The 24,460-nt window shown below is 42.3% G+C and overlaps 1 protein-coding gene across 4 annotated transcripts in view; it reads right to left on the reverse strand.

The window, feature by feature from the left end:
- Window positions 1-24,460, reverse strand: part of NFIA (nuclear factor I A) — a 394,800-nt gene that overhangs the window by 59,049 nt on the left and 311,291 nt on the right. The gene's annotated exons all lie outside the window — the stretch shown is intronic.

A 24,460-nucleotide genomic window follows, 5' to 3' on the forward strand; every position in this document is an offset into this window, starting at 1 on the left:
AAGACTTCTGCTCTTGACGTGGAAGGGTGACTGGTAAAGCCTGCTGGAGGATAAGAAGAGCACGTGGGAAGGGCTGAAGACACACACCAAATAACACCAACATGGCAGCTCTCATCTCCCAAAGAGGACCAGAGAGACATCTCCCAAGTAGAAGCAGATGAGAGCATTTATTTTTCCTTACTTTTTGCAGTTTAAATCTTTAAACTCAAGGAGCTCCTGCAAAGAGGAAACAAATGAATACCCAAATATTTGGAAAGTAAGACTTTCCTAACATTGAGAATGACTCAATAAAACTGAACAGCAATTAAGCAAGACTGGCCACACTTTCTACCACCATTTGATCAGTAAGTCTGAGGACTGTCAAAAAAGGATGCATCTCTACTGATCCCTGGACATGGGTTCTTTGTTCTCTACTGTATCTGTAGGACTGGGGCATTTTCTGACTAATAATTGGGAGTGGTAAGAACTCTGAGGTTTTGAGTGGCATCTGCAGTTTTTCAAGAGTAGAAACAGGAGTTTAGAATGGGAGCAACAGTCCAGTCCACACCATGCAGATGACTTGATAAGATTCCTTCATTCATGCAACCTTTAATCTATCCAAAAATATTCCTAGGCTCTTACTACGGGCTTGGGATACAACACTGAGATGACACAAAGTTGTTTTCAGTCCTATAATTGAGGGCATCTTGAATAAAACCAATTGTATTGGCTCTTCTCTCTTCACCATCTTAGTAAATAGTTTCTCCATCCATTTAATAGATTCACTGTCATCCCCAGAACAGTGTCTGGAACTCAGTAAATATCTGCTGATGGTACAATGAATGATCAGATATATCAGTGGTACAGAAATTAATAAAGTGGCCATACAAATAAATATAAACTTAGAAAATTTTTCCCAGCAAAAACTCATGGAGCTTATAGAAAAACTGGTAAAACGTAGGACTTAATGTGGGCTCAGTCATTTCAGTCATGTCTAACTCTTTGGAATCCTATGGACTGTAGCCTGCCAGGTTCCTCGGTCCATGGGATTTTCCAGGCAAGAATACTGGAGTGGGTTGCCATGTTCTACTCCAGGGGATCTTCCCAACTCAGGGATCAAACCTGTGTTCTCTTATGTCTCCTGCATTGGCAGGCAGGTTCTTTACCATTAGCACCATCTGGGAAGCCCAGGACTTAACACACTGGATGACAAACCTTGAAATCCATTATATAATCTGTGAGTTAAAATCTGCAGCTAGAAAGTTAAATGACTTTAGCCATCTCTTACGATGCAAAAAGCTTTAAAGAACCCAAGGAATTTTTTCATCTAATATGGTATGCTCGTCTTTGCTGGTAGAAAGAAACTTTCACCCAGTGGCCTGTATTTGACCAAATAGTTTCTAGTTAGAGATGGAATGTGGCATTTCCCAAATGAGGCTGGGAATGTACTGAGCACAATGAAATGATACACTCAACTTTTGCAGCATAACAAACACAAAGGTGGCACCTCCATTGTCAAGAGCCTACAGGAAGCAGACCTTAATAATAAAGTGGCAATGCTTCAGGTGCTCAAGTGGAAAGTGATGAATGGTTGTGAGATTATGAAATTGTTGTGGCCAGCAGAGAATGTTGTCCAAGGGAAAAATTTACTTGAGCAAAGACTGGACAGATAAAAGTTAAAGAAACCTAATAGAGGAAATATTTTAACGGGACCATGAAATTCCTCCCTTAATTGTTTAATCAACACCCTTGCCCTTTCTGTTGCTGTTGTTCTTGATAAATATGTAAAAGAAAATCATTAACAACTAAAATGTAGACCTTAGTTTCTTTCTTCAGTTCAGTTCATTTGCTCAGTCTTGTCTGACTCTTTGTGACAACATGAACTGCAGCAAGCCAGGCCCCTCTGTCCATCACCAACTCCTGGAGTTCACTCAAACTCATGTCCATTGAGTTAATGATGCCATCCAGTCATCTCATCCTCTCATCCGCTTCTCCTCCTGCCCCCAATCCCTCCCAGCATCAGAGTCTTTTCCAATGAGTCAACTCTTCGCATGAGGTGGCCAAAGTACTGGAGTTTCAGCTTTAGCATCATTCCTTCCAAAGAAATCCCAGGGCTGATCTCCTTTAGGATGGACTGGTTAGATCTTGCAGTCCAAGGGACTCTCAGGAGTCTTCTCCAACACCACAGTTCAAAAGCATCAATTCCTCAGCACTCAGCTTTCTTCACAGTCCAACTCTCACATCCATACATGACTACTGGAAAAACCATAGCCTTGACTAGACAGACCTTTGTTGACAAAGTAATGTCTCTGCTTTTTAATATGCTATCTAGGTTGGTCATAGCTTTCCTTCCAAGGAGTAAGCGTCCTTTAATTTCATGGCTGCAATTACCATCTGCAGTGATTTTGGAGCCCAAAAAAATAAAGTCTGTCACTATTTCCACTGTTTCCCCATCTATTTGCCATGAAGTGATGGGACTGGATGCCATGATCTTCGTTTTCTGAATGTGGAGCTTTAAGCCAACTTTTTCACTCTCCTCTTTCATTTTCATCAAGAGGCTTTTTAGTTCTTCTTCACTTTTTGCCATAAGGGTTGTGTCATCTGCATATCTGAGGTTATCGGTATTTCTCCCGGCAATCACGTCTCCAGCTTGTGCTTCTTCCAGCCCAGCGTTTCTCATGATGTACTCTGCATATAAGTTAAATAAGCAAGGTGACAATATACAGCCTTGACGCACTCCTTTTCCTATTTGGAACCAGTCTGTTGTTCCATGTCCAGTTCTAACTGTTGCTTCCTGACCTGCATATAGGTTTCTCAAGAGGCAGGTCAGCTGTTCTGGTATTCCCATCTCTCCCAGAATTTTCCACAGTTGATTGTGATCCGCACAGTCAAAGACTTTGGCATAGTCAATAAAGCAGAAATAGATGTTTTTCTGGAACTCTCTTCCTTTTTCCATGGTCCAGCGGATGTTGGCAATTTGATCTCTGGTTCCTCTGCCTTTTCTAAAACCAGCTTGAACATCAGGAAGTTCACGGTTCACGTATTGCTGAAGCCTGGCTTGGAGAATTTGGGACATTACTTTATTAGCGTGTGAGATGAGTGCAATTGTGCAGTAGTTTGAGCATTCTTTGGCATTGCCTTTCTTTGGGAATGGAATGAAAACTGACCTTTTCCAGTCCTGTGGCCACTTCTGAGTTTTCCAAATTGCTGACATATTGAGTGCAGCACTTTCACAGCATCATCCTTCAGGATTTGAAATAGCTCAACTGGAATTCCATCACCTCCACTAGCTTTGTTCATAGTGATGCTTTCTAAGGCCCACTTGACTTCACATTTCAGGATGTCTGGCTCTACATGAGTGATCACACCACCGTGATTATCTTGGTCGTGAAGATCTTTTTTGTACAGTTCTTCCGTGCATTCTTGCCACCTCTTCTTAATATCTTCTGCTTCTGTTAGGTCCATACCATACCATTTTGGTCCGCTGGCTGTGACGGACTGCGCAGAAGCGCAGGGAAGCTTGGCCGAGAGGAGCTTCCCCTCACCCAAGGTCAGGGGCAGCGGCCGGGAGGAGCTACCCCACACCCGAGGTCAGAGGCGGCGGCCGGGAGGAGCTACCCACACCCAAGGTCAGGGGTGGGGGCCAAGAGGAGCAACCCCATGTCCAAGGAACAGTGGCTGCGTGGGCGCAGGAGGGCCAAGAGGAGCTACTCCAAGTTCCAGGTCAGGAGGGGCAGCGGTGAGGAGATACCCCTCGTCCAAGGTAAGGAGCAGTGGCTGTGCTTTGCTGGAGCAGCCGTGAAGAGATACCCCACATCCAAGGTAAGAGAAACCCAAATAAGATGGTAGGTGTTGTGAAAGGCATCAGAGCGCAGACACCCTGAAACCATAATCACAGAAAACTAGCCAATCTGATCACACGGACCACAGCCTTGTCTAACTCAATGAAACTAAGTCATGCCATGTGGGGCCACCCAAGATGGACGGGTCATGGTGGAGGTCTGACAGAATGTGGTCCACTGGAGAAGGGAATGGCAAACCACTTTAGTATTCTTGCCTTGAGAACCATGAACAGCATGAAAAGGCAAAATGATAGGATACTGAAAGGGGAACTCCCGGGGTTGGTAGGTGCCCAATATGCTACTGGAGATCAGTGGAGAAATAACTCCAGAAAGAATGAAGGGATGGAGCCAAAGCAAAAACAATACCCACTTGTGGATGTGACTGGTGATAGAAGCAAGGTCCGATGCTGTAAACAGCAATATTGCATAGGAACCTGGAATGTCAGGTCCATGAATCAAGGCAAATTGGAAGTGGTCAAACAGGAGATGGCAAGAGTGAACATCAACATTCTAGGAATCAGCAAACTAAAATGGACTGGAATGGGTGAATTTAACTCAGATGATCATTATGTCTACTACTGCGGGCAGGAATCCCTTAGAAGAAATGGAGTAGCCATCATGGTCAACAAGAGAGTCCAAAATGCAGTACTTGGATGCAATCTCTAAAATGACAGAATGATCTCTGTTCGTTTCCAAGGCAAACCATTCAGTATCACAGTAATCCAAGTCTATGCCCCAACCAGTAACGCTGAAGAAGCTGAAGTTGAATGGTTCTGTGAAGACCTACAAGACCTTTTAGAACTAACACCCAAAAAAGATGTCCTTTTCATTACAGGGGACTGGAATGCAAAAGTAGGAAGTCAAGAAACACCTGGAGTAACAGGCAAATTTGGCCTTGGAATGCGGAATGAAGCAGGGTGAAGGCTAATAGAGTTTTGCCAAGAGAACGCACTGGTCATAGCAAACACCCTCTTCCAATAACACAAGAGAAGACTCTACACATGGACATCACCAGATGGCCAACACCAAAATCAGATTGATTATATTCTTTGCAGCCAAAGATGGAGAAGCTCTATACAGTCAGCAAAAACAAGACTGGGAGCTGACTGTGGCTCAGATCATGAAGTCCTTATTACCAAATTCAGACTTAAATTGAAGAAAGTAGGGAAAACCGCTAGACCATTCAGGTATGACCTAAATCAAATCCCTTATGATTACACAGTGAAAGTGAGAAATAGATTTAAGGGCCTAGATCTGATAGATAGAGTGCCTGATGAACTGTGGACGGAGGTTCGTGACATTGTACAGGGGACAGGGATCAAGATCGTCTCCATGGAAAAGAAATGCAAAACAGCAAAATGGCTGTCTGGGGAGGCCTTACAAATAGCTGTGAAAAGAAGAGAAGTGAAAAACAAAGGAGAAAAGGAAAGATACAAGTATCTGAATGTAGAGTTACAAAGAATAGCAAGGAGAAATAAGAAAGCCTTCCTCAGTGATCAATGCAAAGAAATAGAGGAAAGGAACAGAATGGGAAAGACTAGAGATCTCTTCAAGAAAGCTTGTTACATTTTACTAAAAAAAATTATTCCTCTTTTCCTTGTGTCATATAGTTTATTGTAACACAAACCTGAAAACACATGGTACTGTGTGGAGTTCACTCTATAATGGTTGATTTATAATAATCAATTAACTCTTAATTAATACCAGGAAATCATTTAGCCTGTAGATTCAAACTAGATGACTGCTGAATCTGCATTTCAAAGGGTCATTCTTCACAACCCCTACTTTCTCATGCCTTGGATGTCTGCTTCCCACTAGTTCACTGGAATAGGATATAAATCATTCAAGATCCCGTGCTTTCATTTCTTCCAACAGAAAACAGTTGTGTTACACACATCACAAAATATATTCCGTGTACGTGTGTGTGTGTGTATGTTAGTCGCTTAGTCATGTCTGACTCTTTGCGACCCCATGGACTGTAGCGCACTGGGCTCCTCTGTCCATGGAATTCTCCAGGCAAGCATACTGGAGTAGGTTGCCATGCCCTTCTCAAGGGGATCTCCCTGATCCAGGGTCTGAACCCGTGTCTCCAGCATTGCAGGTGGATTCTTTACCACATGAGCCATGAGGGAGAATATTAAATACATGTGATTTCTCCGGATAACCTTCTAGTAGCATTCTTTTCCTGAACAATGAGACTGCATTGGGTTTTTCCATTGCTCTAAAGCTCAGATTTAAGATTCCAGCCATGTATAAATCTGGTTTTCCTTCTTTTCTATTTCATTTCTCTCTTATCTTGGATTAGGTGTTTTTAGTGTGCCTAAGTTTTCGAACAAGTGGTCACAAATTATTTTAGAAAGTGTCACTGGGGTTAAATTAACCAACAAATTATTCAATCAGCAAAACTGACTAAGTGTAGTTTGAGATGGTCAGCTCAGGCCCTAGAAAAGAGAAACTACCATTGTGACTCTGGCATGGTGCTAATGCAATGCACAAAATAATGGTATGAGTCCAAATTTTTGACGGAGAAAAACATCTCTTATGGATGTGTGTGTGTGAGTAGTTGACACAATAAAAAATTATAGCACATTATGTAAATGCATATTTAGATCCTTTAAAATGTGCATTATTTACTTGAGAGTCAATAAAGGCTTTTCTCAAGTGGTTACAGTTTATTGCAATGCATCCATCTGTATCCATGTTGATGTTAATACAATTTTGTGTATTAAAAGGCACTACAAAATTGGCTGCTTCTGGGGTCTAATACTCTTAGTACCCTAGGCCAGGAGCAGCAAAAAGTGTCACAAACACTCCGTTTGAGATGGATCTCACTACTAGTTTAAACTTTAACCAGAGGCCAGCCTTGTTTCAAACAACTGCTTGGGCTTTTCATTAAGAATACAAATAAGATGGGAAGGAAGGAAATTTGATCTGGTTTCTTTGGCTGGAATGGCACTGCCTACACATCTGAACAAAGTAGCCACAATTAAAGAAGCAGAGACCCAGAATTTCCCAGAGGTGTAGGCTCAGTTATTTATTGCAAAATGATCATATTACTGGATACTTAAAAACAAGAGAGCAGGTCAGGCAGGTTGGTTTACTTGTCTGTGCACCGCCCCCCACCTCCACCCCACTGTGGCCCCAATTATTTAAAAGACTCTTTGGTTTTAGTTTGAAAGAGGAAAAGTTTAAAATTAAATGTTGTATATTGTATATTATATATATATATATATATTTAACTTAAAAGTATTCTTCCTCCTTTAAGCCATAATTGATTAAGACTGGGGAAGAGAAGGTCAAAGTCATTACTGTATTACTGTGTATGCCGAGAGATTTCTAAGGTCCAACAACTGATTCTTGGTCTGAGAGTCCACTACAGGGAAGAGACTTTATAGACAATTTTTCCAGCTCAAAGATGGCCAGGGAGTCATGGCCACATGGATTTGGTATCTTGTATTTCATTCTAATTCATTCTAAGTCTTAGAAAAAAAAGAGACAAAAGAAAATCACCTCTCTTTACCACTGCCAGTAGTTTTGCCCAACCAGAACCTTTAAAAGTTCTAATAACCCTCCTACATTTTTCTCAAACCAAGAATTCATGATTGAAATATATTCTTCTGTTTAGGCTTGACATTGACTTAATTTCTCGTCCAGGAACGACTGCAGACTCTCACGGGTTGGACAGAGAATTAGATTTATTTCATATTAGTTTTTGCTTTCCGGCACCAACCCTTAGGTCCTAGTCTATCTTCTATGGGAGGCTCCAAAGATAAGCTGTTAGGAGAGCAATGCAAACAATAAAATCAAATCCTCCTTCAGGTGCAGCGTGCTTGTCAGATGGCGTTACACAGTCTTCTTCGCTCATAGAGTGAATGACCACTCCCAAGGCCTGGCATTTGGGAAACTTCAGTCTTACAATTAACTGACACTGTCAGTGGCAACAGGTGAAATTCCAAACTGCTTCTCTCTGTTAGCACCATTACAAGAAAAAGCTACTCATCTGTCTTCAGCATTAAGATGTTATTTAGACAAAAATAACCATTTCCACAAAGTATAAGGTGGCATTAAGAAATCCTGACTACTCATATTTAAAAGTAAAGATTTTAATAAGGCACATTTCTAAAAGGAGCAGAAAGTAGAAGAAAAAAAAAAAAACACACACACACACACTTAAAAAAAAGCATTCCATAAGGGCAAATGGAACTTGAATTGTTTGGGCTGTCAACTACTATGGAGTTTGCTTCTTTAGAAATTCAAAACCACAATATGTAACACCATGATAGCCTACGTAAAGCTGAGAAATCTTACTGGTCCATAGCTATAATTTATACATCATTTGTGAGTCAGACCTGCCATTCACGAAAGTTTAGAAGTTTGGAGTTCTGGGATTTATTTTAACAGAGACACAAGGAACAAGGAACTGGCAATGGTTTTCAAGCCTTTAGGAGGTGGAATTTTTTCTAAATAACAAACGTTTGACTCAAACCAAGGTTTTCAAAACACATCTTTAACATCACTGAATACGTGTGAAAGAACGTGGGTATATCAAATGAGAGAAATATATGATATTTCATGATGACTTGCAAAACACCAGTATTTTTATGTTATTGCTACCAAACAAAGTAACTTTTTGTTACAGTAGACTTCCAAGATAACTGATATATTCTATTCTATTTGAGTTAAGATAGAAGTTCAGGATAGAGATCAAATTCCAATATCTTGGAAAAATAAATTAAAAAATACAGCGAGGGGTGAAAAAGATCTTTTAAAATTTTAATTTAGATCAATTTTTGCTACTTAAAGACCTTTCTTTCTCAAAGGCCCTGGTTTATAGTCTAGACTAGGGGTTGGCAAACATTTTCTGTAAAGGCCAGAGAGGACATAGTTTAGGCTTTGCAGGCCTCATGGTTTTTGCTGTAATTACTCAATGCAGGAGCAGCCATAGATATCACATAAATAAATGAGCATAGCCATAAAATGTTCCGATAACATTTTCTTTTAAGAAACAAGCAGAGGGCTAGATTCAACTGCTGGGCCATAGTCTAATGGCCCCTGGGGTCAGTCAGTCAGTCAGTTCAGTCGCTCAGTCGTGTCCGACTCTTTGTGTAGACCCACATAATTCCTGTTCACTCTCCAAACACCGACAATGCTCTGTCTGTGAGCTGAGCACCAGATAATCTCTGTCCCTCCTACCCACTGCCTACCAAACCTGGTCCTTGTCCTAGCTAGACTTCCCGCTGACGCCTCATCTTTTGGAAGGCTTCCAAAGCAAACTGCTTGCCTTCTGTATTCCCACTAACTAGCCATTGTCACTCTTTGATTGACCCTTTTCACTATTAATTAACATGCCTTGGGTATGTGCTGGTTTCCCACATCCATGTGTATGTGCATGCATACATGCTAAGTTGCTTCAGTTCTGTCCGACTCTTTGAGACCCAGTGGACTGTAGCCCACCAGGCTCCTCTGCCCATGAGATCCTCTAAGTAAGAATACCAGAGTGGGTTGCCATTCCCTTCTCCAGGGGATGTTTCATACCTAGGGATCGAACCTGCGTTTCCTGCTTTGCAGTCAGATTCTTTACCTATGTGGTACTGGGGAAGCCCCATCCATGTGTATATCATGTCAAGTCAAACATAAGAGTCAGAGAAGTAGTAGATAACCAGCAAGGATCTACTGCACAGCACAGGGAACTACACTCAGAACTGTGTAATAACCTTTAAGGGAAAGGAATACGAAAAAGAAAATATATATACACATATACATGTACAAATACATAACTGAAATGAAACCAACATGAAACTAACACGACATTATAAATCAACTATATTGCAATTAAAAAAAACCCCTAAGTGAATACACTAGTTCAAGCTCTTTCTGTGAGATAGAGCCCTAGCCTTTTGGTACTGATAGGGCCTCTTCTCTGAATAGACCATATTTATGCATGAATCAACTAAGCCACCATGACGGCTAATGTGAAATGCCTGCAAACACCACACAACAGCTGTGATTATTGGAGACATGAAGGGGGACTGTTTAATAAGCAAAGTTGACAAGATGCAGTTCCATGAAGGGAACTTGAGCTTCTATGTAACATGCAAGATATACTATAAGACTAAAGATGAAGAAGAGATACATCAAAACATTTAAGGGAAAAATAACCACCATAGATTGGATGATCACATAGGCTAACAGAGAGTTAACACTCAAATGACCTGGGATTTGAAACGCTAAGCTCCATGGAGGTTCTCTAGCCTATGGGAGGCCTATCGAGTGCTGGGACCTGTGCTGTTGGCAAGTCTTTGCTGACAGTTAAAATAAAAAAGTGCAAGACCAATACAAACAAACCCCACAACAAACAAAGCAATGACTGATTCATGGTCTCTCTTCCCACTACCCCCACCCAACTGATAGGTATACACTGAAGTTCAAGGCCCTATGTCTGAGTAACATGATTACTAAAGCACAGGTGTCAAAGCACCCTCCTGAATTCACCCTATAGGATTTAGGGATTTATTCCTACTGCTGATAAATTTCACACAAGGAGAAGTATGAGATGCATTGGGCCAGTGTTTGAAGTCAGGGTACCAAAGTTTACTCCAAGCTGAGTATCAACTACCTCTGTGTCAACCTCCTAAGCACGTTAGTTTTTTGTGCTGCAAAATGGAAATCCTATGTCTGTGTGCTTTTTAGAGCTCGACTATTTGGGGTTTTGAAATCATTCACTCCCTATGTGAGTCTAGGAAAAGTTATGTAACATTTTCAAACTTGCATATCCTTGTCTGTAAAATTGGATAAAATAGCACTAATTTAAGAGATTTTTCTGAGAATCAGAATTAGTGTACGTAGGTGCCTAGTACACAGTGGGCTCACACCTTTAAAAAGTATGTGTTGAGCATCTGCTGTATCCCAGACAGTGTGCTGGACTCTGGGCTATTTATTACCCTTACAGTTGTGTTCTTAGGATAAGTTGCTGCTGCTGCTGCTGCTGCTAAATCGCTTTAGTCGTGTCCGAAGTTAAGATATACTGAAAGGACTCAGGATCACGCAGTGCCATGTGGCAGCACAAGGCCATCGGGAATCAAGAGTTGAACGGTCCTTAGGACCTCCCTGGTGGTCCAGTGGTAAGACTCCATGCTCCCAGGGCAGGGGGCCTGGGTTCTCTTCCTGGTCAGGGAACTACATCCCGCATACCACAACTTAAGATCCTGCCTACCACAACTAAGACACAGCACAGGCAAGTGAATAAATAAATAATTTGTAAAAAAGAGTTGAACTGTTCTCAACTGTTCCCATGAACCTGGAGTTCCCCGGCATGGACTGTCACTCTCCTAAGACTGAGGTTTGATCTGTGCTCTTCAAGCCCCACCTGCAACATGAAGTCACTGGGCTGGTGGGAGAGCCGACTCTGCTGCCCTGGGCACAGGACAGCTGTGCTCTAATCTGGACTGGGCAGCTATCAGCTTTGCCGGCCCAGCAGTCCTTCACCTGTTCTTCTGGAAACAAAGCTCGAAGGTATATTTGGGTAACAGCCTTCCCTCCACTTCAGTCTATGCCATTGACTTCACCCTCCCCCCCAGGCTCTGTGGGTCAGCGTAGAACCCAGGCCACACCAATGAGAAACTTATTACCTTTATTTTTAACATCAGGGAAGAGCCCTCTGGGCCGGAGGCACAGGGGAGTCCTGCTCACGGCACAAGGCGCCCAGTATTGCTGCTGCTATAAGACTGGGGGGAAGTGGCTGTCTTGTGGGAGGACTGTCTTTTTCCAGGGTGTGCTTCTGCATGCCCCAGATATTTTCCAGCAGGCCAGAGACAGAGGCCTCAGTGGGCTTGTAACAATCAACCAGCAGCTTCTTGACCCTGGCAGCTGGGTCCCATCACTCTCCACGTCCAGGAGTTCATTCACATCAATCTCCAGCTTCAGGATCCCCTCTTCCTGGCAGCCATAGAGGCCAGGGAACTGCTCCAGGATCCACTCCTCAGGTTGAAGTGCTTCCGTAGCTCCTTGAGGTCAGACCTGACCATGACCTTCCCTTGGCACCTCCCTTAAGCCTCATCTGCAGCTCTGGGGCAGGGGTGGGGTCTGAAAGTAGATGCTGCCACTGCCTGGCTTGCGCACCAGGGTCACCAACACTGTAACCCCTGTGAGACCACTGTCTGCCATGCCAGCTGCCTCCCCCATTATCTTTTAAAGTGTTAGTCACTGAGTTAATCTGATTCTTTGTGACCCCTATGGACTATAGCAACCCCAGGCTCCTCTGTCCATGGGATTCTCCAGCCAAGAATATGAGAGTGGGTAGCCATTCCCTTCTCCAGAGGATCTTCCTGAGCCAGGGATCAAACTCAGGTCTCCTACATTGCAGGCAGATTCTTTCCCGCCTGAGCCACCAGGGAATCAGATCACTATCTTTTAAACATAAAGATTATTTTAAAAGTGAGCAAATGACCCACACTAGGCCACTCGGAGCATCAGGAAGGAGTTGGGCTTCTCTAGATCTTCTTTTCCCTTGGGACTGTTACAAGGTAGGAATTAAGCTTGGAACTGCTCATATCATCAGTGCCATGATCTGAGGAGATTCAGCCTGAGAATGAAGTTCACACAGAGGACAGATGATCTGAGAATGATAAAAAGATGGATTTCTGAAGGTATTGCCTGAGCATCTGGATCCAGTTCTACCTGAAGCCACAAACCCTCAGACTTTTCTGTTACATGAACCAATCCATTATTTTCTTTTGGGGAGAATGGAGAGGTGATTAAGCAATCTGGTTGGGTTCTTTCACTTGTAAGAATATATCACTTGAAAGAGTACTTATTAACATGTCTTCTGTTCATTATTGCAGGAGTCCCCAACCTCTGGGATCTAATGCCTGATGGTCTGAGGTGGAGCTGATGTAGTAATAATAGAAATAAAATGCACAATAAATGTAATGCACTTGAATCATCCTGAAACCATCTCCTATATCCCAGTCTGTGAAAAAACTGTCTTCCATGAAACTGGCCCCTGGTACCAAGAAGGTCGGGGACTGATGCATTACTGGGTATGCAACAGTTCAACAATGCTTATTACGGTATTCAGGAATTAGAGGATTCGGGAAGATCTACAGATATCCCTCAGGGATACTAAGGTTTCCTAAATACATATGTACACCAATACAATGGACCCACACAAACTGACACACATAAATCCAAATGCCCACAAATACTTTTAATACCTTGCTATATTAGCCATTTCTTTAATTCATGAATCTCATCTGAGTAACAACTGTTTGTTCTTCTGGTCTTTCAGGCTGAGGGGCAGGACAGGCTTGTTTGGTTTGTTCACTAGGGCCTAGCACAGTGCTTGGCAGATGGTACATTCTCAAAAATTATTTGCTGATTTGACTTGTGTAAATAACAATGGTGCTTATCCCTTAGCAGGAGCCATGCCTGAATGAAGACAAGTCAAAGTGAAGTTGTCACCACGGCTGTGGGCTAGTCATCATGGCAGGGGGTTCACTGGCCCCACTAGGGAGACTCGCCTGTTCTTCCAACCAAACAAGAGTGATGGGATGGTGTGACTGGGCTGGCTCATGTCCCTGAGGCCCCATCTCTTCCAGGGGCTCCTGGAAGACTTCCATAAGACTCCTCTCAGTGAGGAGAAATACACACACCTTCTGGACTCACAGAAACAGATAAAAGAGAAAGCTGGAGTTGAGGAATGAGGAATGAGAGAAGTGAGAATCCTTTCACGAGAACCACATAAAAAGACAGCAGAAGATATGGGGATGGGGGGACTCTCAGACAGCTAACGTTTGGTAACATACTAACCACATACATGGCCCTTTCCATATGGCATTTCACTTCCTCCTCCTATTCACACCTTAAAGTTTTGTACAGGTGGGGAAACAGAGGCCAGCAGAGGCCAAGGGACTGGCACAAGCTTGCGCAGATCCTGAGTGGCCGGGCAGCGTCTGAATTCTATCCTGCGTGACCCCACAGCCCGTGTGCTTTTCATTGCACTCTTCTGCTCCCATATGCATTATTTTTCAGAGGTCAAATCATTTACTTCCTTTCACAATATTTGCCTCATAGGCCCCTTACTGCTGTATTACAACCTGTCCATTCTGGTGTTCCTCACACGTGTTTTGTACCTAGGAAAAATGAATCGTTTGGGGTGGAGGGGAAGTAACTGCTACTTAATACTAAGAAACGGCAAATGTAAAATTTACCGTGGAAATACACATTTTAAAAGGCCATCCATTCATGTGAGTGATTGAATCCACTTGTTTCAACAATACAAAGGACGTGGCATGAAATGGGCGACTCTGCGTCATACTGCAGCCACATCAACAGGACTGTGCCTTCCCATTTCGAGTATCAGTGCTCACCCCGCTTTGCCTACATGGACGATAAGCTGATACTACATAAACATTGTTAAAGCTACAGTTCCATGCTACAGTAATTCACTTAACTCTAACATGCTTTATGGTTCTGTCCATCGGGGAGGTTGACATCCCTGCATTAAAGCTTAAATGCGAGCTTCATATTTAAAAGAGCAAAGTGTGTGCGTGTGTGTGATAGAAGACAGCATTCCACATAAAACGGAGATACAAGCCCAATACGGGCTTTTTATTCTACTCTGAAAACAAAAAAATGAAGAATGAATCTAAACATAAAATCAACATTATATTAAGCTCAACTAGAAAGACCTGATTGGGATTTATCTGGTCATAGGATTTACAGTGCAAGCAGTACCCAGAAGTCTTGTCAGTGACATGATTTCAAAGAAACTTTGCCCAGAACCAGTGCCTTCACTGTGTCTATATGTGTGGATTTATGGTTGGGGGACAAGGAGGTGGGGGTGGAAGACAGCGAGGGAGAGATGAAGAGAGAAGAGAGAAAGGGGCAAGAAATTCCAAGGGAGAGCAGCTCCTTTTGTCTAAAAGTGTTTCAATCTGGGTCCACGTGGTTAATCACCAATCACCCTGTTCTTTTCTCAGGCGCTCACCAGGGCCGGCGGCTGGGTGGGGGCGAGGGGCGGGGTGCATTTTGCCGCTTTAAGAGATTAAGGAGCCAATTGGTCTTACTGCTCTAACCTGTCCTCCTTGGGACCACGTATTAACAGATAGCACTGCAGAAGGGCTCTCTTTAGAAGTTTGCTGCGGGGATGACAAATTAACCCAGCAGGGTGTCCCACACATCTATCTCAGTACAAATTATTAGTGTAATAGAGCTTTTAGTTATGCATTTATCTAGTAATTATTGAACGGTTACACAAAACCAAGCTGAGCAGCCACGGCCCTTTATGAGGCTCGCTCGGTGGGTGGCCTTACAGTTAATTTAGGGTACTTCTCCACTAAGCAGTTCACTTGCAGACAAATTAGCTAAACAGCCTTCTCCTTTAAATATTTTCCATGTCACAGTGAAACTCTTTACAATACAATAAAGGTACAGTTTTAATTACACGCTTCCTGACTTTTGTTTAGTTGTAGTTTTAAAACATTTGCTGGCACTGTTTTTTCCTTTGGCTGGGTAGTAATAGCTGGCTGTAAGTATCTGGCTAATGAATTTAATAATTTCCTGAACTGGGACTTAAAGGGCCTTTGCTAAAAAGCTGCTTTTCCTCTTTACCATCCAGTTCCTTCAAATCCCATCAACAACGGTGCCCATTAGGCCCGGCACCGGCACTTGAGCTAACCTTGCCCAGTGTTCACAAGCCCTCTTATTCTCTTTTCAGTGCTCCTCAGAGGTGGTACTTGTTAGGTCTGTGACGCCTGCATTTAAAAGTCAATTCTGGCAATTCTGATTGTCAAAAGACAACGTAATGTTTTCTCAAATGACATACTCCAATAATAAATAAACACTTTGCATCTGTTGGCAGATTATTTCAGCACCTTGTTAGCAACAGGTACTTAATTGCTTCTCATTTTCCTGAGAAGATTCAATTGCACTAAACCAGGAGAGACAAATTAAATTCAGCTCCACTGAAAGGAGCACTAGTGTGTTCTGCAACTAAGTTAAAAATATTTCCTAAGAGGCAAAGGAGTCTGCTGACATGATACAAGAAAGCTAAATGAACCAACTGCTTAGGTAGGGGGTGCATGCCAAGGAAGGATGCCAAGGTCACGAGAGCGATGGAGCACCAGGGACTTCTTCCTTCTTCAGGGTCCTTCATTTGGGCAGAAACATTTATAATACCACAGCAAATATTCCATAAAAAGAGGATCAAATCATTCTGAGCTCAGTATTTCTCTTAATGTCCATAAAACTAGAAGCTCTTAATTAAAACAGAGTAAATGTATGGATATGAGAGTTGAACCATAAAGAAGGCTGAGCATCAAAGAATTGATACTTTCAAATTGTGGTGCTGGAGAAGACTCTTGAAGAGTCCCTGGACAGCAGGGAGATCAAACCAGTCAATCCTAAAGGAAATCAGTCCTGAACATTCATTGGAAGGACTGTTGCTGAAGCCCAATACTTTGGCCACTTTCTGACTCATTGGAAAAGACCTTGATGCTGGGAAAGATTAAAGGCAAACAGAGAAGGGGTCAGCAGAGGATGAGATGGTTAGACAGCATCACTGGATCAAAGGACAAGAATTTGAGCAAACTCAGGGACTGATAGTGGAGGACAGAGGAACCTGGCACGTTCGGTTTATAGGGGCACAGAGGGTCAGACAAGACAGTGACTAAACAAGAACAAGTGTATATCGAGCACTTATTCACGATGCTATGCATCTCCCTAAATACTGTGAAATACATGCATTTGAATATGGTATTATTATCACACATGGAGGATGGAAAACTACCTGTTATTTCCAAACTTCCTGTTTGCTGTCAATCAAATCTATGTGCTCATTCAACAAATACCTACTAAGTGCTTTGCTAACACCATCCATGAGGCTGAGAGATACAGAATCTCGGGAGGAAGAATAAAGACGTGGTCCCGTTCTAATGGCCCTGCCATCTAGTGATGACTGAGCCTTCCCACTATTCCTCTCCTTCCTTCCTTCTCTATTATTGTCTTTGAATCTCCAGTCTTCCAACCTTTCCTGGTGACCTCAACTTCCTGGAAAGTTATCTTATTCTCACAATTCTCTGCAGTGTGTTATCTTTAGCCAAACTGGGAGATACAATTGACTTCATACCCTCACATGTCTCATCACTAAAGGCAAGATCCTTGATTGGGCCATGAGGATCCTGAGGATTCAGAGAGGTTCATAGAGTATGTAAATGTCTGATCAGAAACTGGCAGGATTCTTTGAAAGCTGCACAATGTATCTTAAGCTTACATGGCTATTGTTTTAATACATATTGTGCACGTCTTCAAAATCAGGGCAATCTGACTTCTAAAATCCCTTCGTGTGTGTGTGTGTGTGTGTGTGTATGTTTTGACCCATAAAGAAGTGGGGCTTTGGCCATTCGCTCACACTTTGTGTGTCTGGATTCCTCAGTACTTAGTTGTCTAAAAGCACAATTGTTTGCTGTTGCTGCCTGCTTACAACTAGGAGGTACTCTTTGAGAGAGGATTAAGTCACACTTGTTTGGACTCGCCCAGTGTCAACTGCTATGGGAGTTCTATCAGGTGGACCCTGATCTTGGCAGCGCCCCGGGAGCACCCATCACAGTAATACAAGGCTGGGTTTCTGGTCTGCCATCTACTAGGAAGTAAGCAAGTTGAGGCCAGAATCCAAGCTTTATTCCCCACTCTATTCAGCAAGTAGCAGAGCACCTTGTACCCTGTACGTACTTGATAAATATTTGTGGAAAAGTTAACAGGCCCCTAGACAGTAATGGGAGTCTGCACACTAATTTCAATATTTAAAAAAATTCAAACTGACCTCAAAAGCTATCTTTGAAATGACTTGCACCTACCAGAAACCCTGCATTTACCAGTAGCAAGGATTCATGGGCTCATAAAAAAAAGTCAAGTGATCTGTTTATGGCTGCTATTATAAAAAAAACTCAGTGTGATAATAAGAGTTGTATCATACTTATCAAAAGATCTAAATGGCTATGTCATGTTCTTGACTAATAAACATTGTGAAAACAAACTAACTGTTGAAATAAATGCAGTTGGCTTCTCCCAGTAGTGGAGAAAAAGGTAGAAATACGTTGAAAAAGGCTTAGCACTGGAGGCTAGATTTCTAGTCTTGGCTCTGGCCAACTCAGATTTCGCATTTCTCTGAGTAACGGTAACTATGTTGTTGACTGCTAGCCAGAATATTTTTCTCCTATTTACCTACTTATAAAACCCCAATTTTAAACAGAGCAGCAATGTGCTCTGTCAAATACTTAGATTTTCCAGCCTCCCTTGCAGCTACCGGTGATCAAGAGGCATAGTTTTGATCATGCTGAGTAAGATTCTATGAAAGGTGGCAAAATGGTCTGGCAGGCACTTTTGGCTCTTGTCTGCTCCGTTCTTTAAAACGCGTGGAATGCAGATGCATGGCGGAGGGCAGTGGCTACACCGTGACCCTGAGGTCACCGCATGAGGATGGGAACAATCCACTAAAGCATGGTTAAGAGAAGAAACCTCAATCCTTGACTGCACTTAGGTGCCACCATGACAGTTCTGAATCACATTTGGTTTTTATTTTTTTAATTGTATTTATTTATTTATGGCTGTGCTGAGTCTCTGCTGCTGTGAGGACCTTTTCTTTAGTTGTGGCGAGTAGGGGCTACTCTCTAGTTGCAGTGTGCAGCCTTCTCATTGTGGTGGCTTTTCTTGTTGCAGATCACTCACTCTAGGGCATGCAGGCTCAGCAGTGGTGGTTCCTGGGCTCTAGATCAAGGCTCCATAGTTGTGGCCCATAGGTTTAGTCGTTCCAGGGCATGTGGGATCTTCCCAGATCAGGGACTGAACTCATGTTTCTTGCACTGGTAGGCAGATTCTTTACCACTGAGCCACCAGGGAAAACTCCATATGTTTGTCTTAGATTTCCAGTTACTTACAGCCAAACACATTCTTAAGGGACCCAGGAAAAGAATTAAACCAGAAGGCTCCAAGAGCACTATTCTGAAATTCCATGGCTCTAGACGAAGCTCAGTCGGTGCTTATTTGTCAATTACTCTCAAGCCCTGCTTTACATCGTGTATCGTGCGGGTTCCTTACTGCCTCTTGATCCCGGAAGCACAGAGTCGCTCTACCTTGTGCTAAGCATTTACATTAAGTATCATCTATTATCTCGCTTTTGAAAATAGCGAAGACTTAAGGCAGAAACATAAGTTTCGAGAAGACAACTTTTAAGAAATTCTAAAATATCTCTGGTGAGTACTCCAAATAATTCTCAAAAAGAGTTAGGTATGAGGAGGGAGGTGGGAGGGGGGTTCAGGGTTGGGAACTCATGTACACCTGTGGTGGATTCACGTCAATGTATGGCAAAACCAATACAGTATTGTCAAGTAAAAAAATAAAAATAATAAAATTAAATTTAAAAACATCATCAGGCAAATTTACAACTCTTAGAAAGGCAAAAGGAAGAAAAAAGAAAAATGACAATTTTTCTTCACTATCATGAAGAAGATGAATTGTCATGATTAAATACTTTATTACGGTTGAAATTTTAAGTACTGCTAAAAGAAAGTCTTTGAAAGCCCACTCTTTCCGTTTAAAGTGCACAGTAACTGTAATAACGTATAATGATGTAACAAACACCCTTACGGAAACTTAATCTCTTCCTCAGTCAGTAGGGCATTCCACAGTCTCTAACTTCTTCACCTAATTTTAACTACGTAAATGTTAGTTACTCAGTCGTATCTGACTCTTTGGGACACTATGGACTGTAACACACCAGGCTTCTCTGTCATAGAATTCTCTAGGCAAGAATCCTAGAGTAGGCAGCCATTCCCTTTTTCAGGGACTCTTTCCAACCTGGGATCAAACCTGAGCCTCCTACATTGCAAGCAGATTCTTTACCATCTGAGCCACCAGGAAAGGTGGCCAAGTTATCATCCCCCATGCGATGGCTAAACAGAGGTCACAATGTTAAATGATTTATCAAAGCCATAAAAAATGACACTCTCAGAGAGGGGATTCATTTTAAGAAACCACATGTCCCTACCTTCACAAGGTAAATTGGAAAATTAGATTCCAATTTTAGATTAGAAGATTAGAATAGCATCAACTAAGAAACACCATAGCTTTTAATAAACCTTACTTCATAATCTTGCAATACCTTTCTTTGGATGAAAGGCCATGGTTCTTCCTCATCTTGGACATTCCTTATAAAGAGGTGCCATATAATGTCACCCTTAGAAGCAGTGAAAATCTGTCAGTTTCAGGGATGGGATGAATATCTCTTATGTACATTTTATGCACAACTTACATACTTTTTATTCATTCAAGTAAAATCTGAGCTCAAAACCCATGGTGTGAGAAACAATAAAGATATCAAAAAGTGTTTATTAGAGACCCTTCCTCACCGAGGTTTTGTTCTAGAGAAAGAACAAGACATGTACGTGAACTGACGAAGTAAGACCAAGTTGGTGTAGGGAGTGTGAAGACATGACGTGAGAGGCTCCCAGAGTCTGCAGATTGAGAGATGATGGCAGCCTGGTTGGAGCTGAGCAGGTTTCAGGTAGAAAGTGGTACCCGAATTGGTCTTGGGATGGGCAGTGTGTGGACAGGCAAAGGCAGGAGGACAGCATGACAGCATGAGGCTTTCAAAGCCCTGATGAAAACGGGTGACTTAATTGTTTGCCTGACCTGATCATGGCTGTAAGTAGATGATTTCATCTACTCCTAAGATAATATAATTCTCTGAGGTCGAGATTAGATCTTCAATTTATAGATGAGGAACCCATGGCTCAGAGAAGCAAAGCTCTGTGCCAGGTTCACACAGCTGATAAAAGTGGTGGAAATAAGATTCAAACACCAGTCCATTCGACCTCCATCCCTAGCTTCTGCACTTACTCACTCCCCTCGAGGCTCTATTTTTTCTGCCTCAGCTTTGCAATCATCAAAGAGGTTTCCTGTGTAAAAAGTGGCCACCAAATTTCTAAACATAGCTAATTTTTGCAGTGAAAGACAGGACCATTGCTTGTTTTCACTGAATTTGGTGAATTCACTGAAATCTGAGGTGGATTTGCTGTTCTGTAGCTCTGTTAGCATACCACCTCTGGCCTGGGCACTGGGGTATATTACACAGCTACTGTCTACCGATTGGTGTTTGTCTAGTCGAGGTATTCCCATGAGGAATTTTAAAGAAGGCAGCAGAGGTCTTACAATCTAGGTGCTATCCAGAGGTGACTATACCATGTGACTCTGAACAGGACTACAGTTAACAGCCTCCCCAGTGCCCCAGGATCCTGATAACGGACACACCTTTCTCTTCTTCTTGGCCTTTTTGAAGTCTGATCACCTATCTGGATTCTCTAATGATTTACCATTTCAGATTGTAGTAAGAGCAAGTGAAAGTGTTAGTCACTCAGTTGTGGAAGACTCTTCGCAACTCCATGGACTGTAGCCCGCCAGGTTCATCTGTCCATGGGGTTCTCCAGGCAAAAATACTGGAATGGGCTTGCCATTCCCTTCTCCAGAGGATCTGCCTGACCCAGGGGCCAAGCCTGGGTCTCCTGCACTGCAGATGGATTCTTTACCATCTGAGTCACCAGGGAAGCCAAGCCTCTCCTTCCAATAAAAAGAACGTGTGAGGTTGAATTTTCCTTAATGTACATGCCACATTTATTCTACACTGGCTCCCTCTGCCAGACTCTCCTTTTTTGAATCCAGCCTTAGCTTCCTAAAACATCAACTCTTAGTCCCAGATGTGATGTCATTCCAAGCATTAGCTTTCCAACCAGTTCACAGAAGGATAAGAGGGAATATGATATCTATAGCAAGTATGTCTTAAATAACAAGTATCTAACCACCAAACTTTAAAAAGGTCTTAGCCCAATAGGGTCTTATGTTAAGCTATCTCAACTCTGTCATGCTGACTACAAAGATGCCGCTGAGGTATTTCATACCAACTGCCCCACTTCCCTTCACCAGACCACTAAGTTGGGCAGGACGTAATAAGAATGGGTTCCTGAGTAGATTTCCCAAAAAGGAGACCTGAGGATACTGTGAACCATATTGAAGTCTGGTGAAAAAATTCTTCGGAATTCCATAATTGTTCCATAATTTTTAAATTGGGCATCTTTCTCTTTTCCTTATAAACAATTCCGTGAATATGAATAGAAGACCAAAACTCACAGTTCTGTAGAATAAGAAGGTCCCCTCTGGTTCAACTCAGTGTGGATCATTTTAGCAAATGTGATTAACTGTTTAGCATGAAGAAGCTCCCAATCATGGCACTTATGGGTAAGTGCTAAAATCATTTCTAGATCTATAGTTTTAAGGCAAGACATATAAAAAGCATTCAGTATTTACTGAATAAATGATAACATATACACATTGCCTTATACTCCTCAGAGTCTCTACAAATACTGTTTTATTGTAGTTTCTGTGTAAGAATGTGAGGTTGGGAGAGAAAAAAAATCCTTCAGCAGTACTGCTGCTGCTGCTGCTGCTAAGTCACTTCAGTCGTGTCCGACTCTGTGTGACCCCACAGACGGCAGCCCACCAGGCTCCACCGTCCCTGGGATTCTCCAGGCAAGAACACTGGAGTGGGCTGCCATTTCCTTCTCCAAAGCATGAAAGTGAAAAGTGAAAGTGAAGTCACTCAGTCGTGTCCGACTCTTAGCGACCCCATAGACTGCAGCCCACCAGGCTTCTCCATCCATGGGATTTTCCAGGCAAGAGTACTGGAGTGGGGTGCCATTACTACTGTCCCCATTTTATTGGAGAGGACATTAAAAAATTCAGACAATAAGCAGAAATGGAAAGAGGCAACTCAACAAACTGCCCTGATTGCTGGCGTTGCTGCTTCCTAATCCTGGTGTACCAGGAGTCTTTTCTTCGCTTGGAATGCTCTCCATTCATCTAAGTGACTTTTAAGATTTGACTTTGACAATATCTACCCTTTGAACATTCTTTAGGTGATATAAAGTGAAAAGTAACTGTGCATTCCACAACATATTCTAAATGCTTATTTTTCTGTAGTGGACAATATGCTCTATGAGGACAGGAACCACTGAATTCCCAGTGCCTGCCCAGTGACAAGCACTCAGTAAATCCTTGATTGATAGATGAAGGAACCGCCACAGTTCCCTCCAGAGTTTCCTACAGAAACCTCTGCTTTTAAGATCCATGTAGCATTTAGAACATGTCAGCCTGATCATAAAAAGATGAGAAACATACAGGCCTTATCTCCTTGAGACCAAAAGTCTTCTAACTAAATCTTATCTCTTACCTCCCACCACAGTTTCAATGCTTAAGGAATGCTGACAACGAGAATTATATCATCACACTGCCCCATTCAAAGAGATTCATTCTGGGAGCACATAATTCCAGTCAGATGCAAGGTTTTCAAATTGGGGGGGGGGTGGGGAATGCACATATTTTTCACTCTTACACACAAGTGAAATAATTAGGACACTTAAGAAAGTTCCATCAATGATCACAAGATCTTTAAAGATGGGGCAAGTGAGCTTTCATAATTGTGGATAGAGTCACAGCTTCATATAATAGTCAAAATACTTATTTTCTTCAAGGTGATTTCTACACATGTACTTTGGCCAGCCCTCTAAACTGCTATATTTCCCTGAGATGTACACAGAGTATTCATAAACGGATTCAGATTTGTGGGACTCACATTGAGATTAATGCAAGAAATACCAGTTTCTCCAGGCGTATGTCAAAGTAGACAAGAGACCATAACTTTCTAGGATGTTTTATGATAGCAGCTGGTAGATCACAAACTTACCTAAACAAAAATCTGATGGAAGAAAGCAAACTTGGTTACAATTATTCATACTCCTACTGTGGGAGTTTCATAAACAAACTAATAAATATTTTCATCTTGCAACAAGATCAAGTTAAGTGATTTGCTGACATTCTCTTGAGGTTTAAAGCTTGTCTTTAATGTGAAATACAAATCATATTTCTTGTGGACACATTTTAATAATAAACTTAAAAGCACACGAGACAAAAATAATGAAAACATTGCAATGAAAACCAGACAAACTATCTACCACTTCAAAAGGGGTAAATGAAGATGGCTCGTCAACACGGTGATGCAAACAACCTCAATGCAAAATGCCACATACTGAAATCAGGTTTCAAGAAAGGGGAATCAGCAGGGGTGAGAGAATGAAAACAAGCTATCACACAAAAATAAACTCACCTAACACACACACACACACACACACACACACACACACACACACACACAGAGACACACACAAGTGCCCCTCTCATACCATTTCTAAGATAAGGAAGTGTTAGTTGCTCATTAGTGTCCAACTCTTTGTGACCCCATGGACTGTGGCTACAAGGTTCCTCTGTCCATGGAATTCTCCAGGCAAGAATACTGGAGTGGGTAGCCACTCCCTTCTGCAGAGGATTTTCCCAACTCAGGGATCTCCCAGATAGTAGGCAGATTCTTTACCACCCGAGCCACCAGGAAAGCCCTTAAGACAGGTTTGATTTTGGTTAATTCAAATTACCTCCCACCTCTTTGCAACATCCCACCAACAAAGAAAGAGGTCAGGATCAGGGTTTGATACCAAATCTCTCGGGTCCCTACAATTCCAAAGTAGTCCCTGAGGATAAGA

Source organism: Budorcas taxicolor, chromosome 3 (genome assembly GCF_023091745.1).
Source record: "Budorcas taxicolor isolate Tak-1 chromosome 3, Takin1.1, whole genome shotgun sequence".
Lineage (NCBI taxonomy): Eukaryota > Metazoa > Chordata > Mammalia > Artiodactyla > Bovidae > Budorcas > Budorcas taxicolor.